At 39.2% G+C, this 1,208-nt stretch overlaps 1 pseudogene; it reads left to right on the top strand.

Moving 5' to 3' along the window:
• The first annotated feature begins 651 nt into the window (after positions 1-651).
• Positions 652-720, top strand: LOC130034295 (uncharacterized; annotated as a pseudogene).
• Positions 721-1,208: the final 488 nt, after the last annotated feature.

Here is a 1,208-nt window from a genome sequence, read left to right as displayed (position 1 = left end):
GAATACATCACAGGTAGCTTGCCAGGCCTTGCTGTGAGGGCGAGATACTCTCGGTAGCTTGCTGGGCTTTCCGAGAGGGGCAGAGGACCGAGAGTATCTCGCCCGCACGGCAAAGCCTGGCAAGCTCCCCGTGATGTATTCGATATGCCAAACACAGTAACAAGTTTCACAATGTTACTGGGCCTGCTCGAGCAAATCGATGAACAATGGGAGGACCGTGACCGTGAAATGAGAACAACAAAAAAAGACTGTGCTGGGAAAACTGGATAACTACATGTAAGGAATCAGAGCTGGATCTGTATCTTATACCTCACACTAAAAGCAAAGTCTAAGTGGATCAAGGACCTTGAGATTCAACCAGAAACTGTAAAGTACTTGGAAACAATTACAGGCAAACTATTTGGACCTCAAAGATGTCTTCAATGATATGATACCAATGGCAATGGCAACACAATAAAAAATAAACAAATGGCACTACATAAAATTAAAGAGCTTCTGCACGGCAAAAGAACCACAGGCTAAAACTAAAAGCTAACTGACTGGGAAAAACATTTGTATTCAACACATCAGGTAAAGTTTTGATATCCAGAATATATAAAGTACCACAAAGAGTTTTTAAAAAAATCAAAAACCTTATCTAAAATGGGGAAAGAGTGCTACAGCTCTTTTAGAATTTGTCTAAAATTTTAGAGGTTTTCTGGTTGTTATCAGAAAGCCCCCCCTATACCGCCATTGCAAAAAATGGTGAGAAAATGAATGCACACTTCTCAGATGAAGATAGGCAATGGGCAATAGGCACATAAAAAATGCTCAGCATCACTTACCAACGGAGAAATTCAAATCAAGACAAGAATGAGATACCATCTTACACCAGTGACAATGGCACATATCAAAAATAATAGGAAAAACCTCTGTTGACAGGGATGTGGTTAGAAAAGGAACTTTCATCCACTCCTTGGAGGAATATTGTCTGGTACCACCTCTGTGGAAAACATTATGGTAAGTTGTCAGTAAACTTAGAATTGAACTTCTATATGACCCAGCAATTCAACTTTTAGGCATCTATCTCCAGGACATATGCAAAGCATTGTTCATTGATGCACTGAGTACAATAGCTAAGATATGGAATCAACCTAGGTGTCCAATGACAGATGAATGAATTATGGAGATTATATATATATACATATATATACTCACACAATGGAATA

The sequence above is a fragment of the Sorex fumeus genome, unplaced genomic scaffold (genome assembly GCF_029834395.1).
Source record: "Sorex fumeus unplaced genomic scaffold, SorFum_2.1 ptg000058l, whole genome shotgun sequence".
Lineage (NCBI taxonomy): Eukaryota > Metazoa > Chordata > Mammalia > Eulipotyphla > Soricidae > Sorex > Sorex fumeus.
This window is presented reverse-complemented; position numbering and strand designations above follow the sequence as displayed.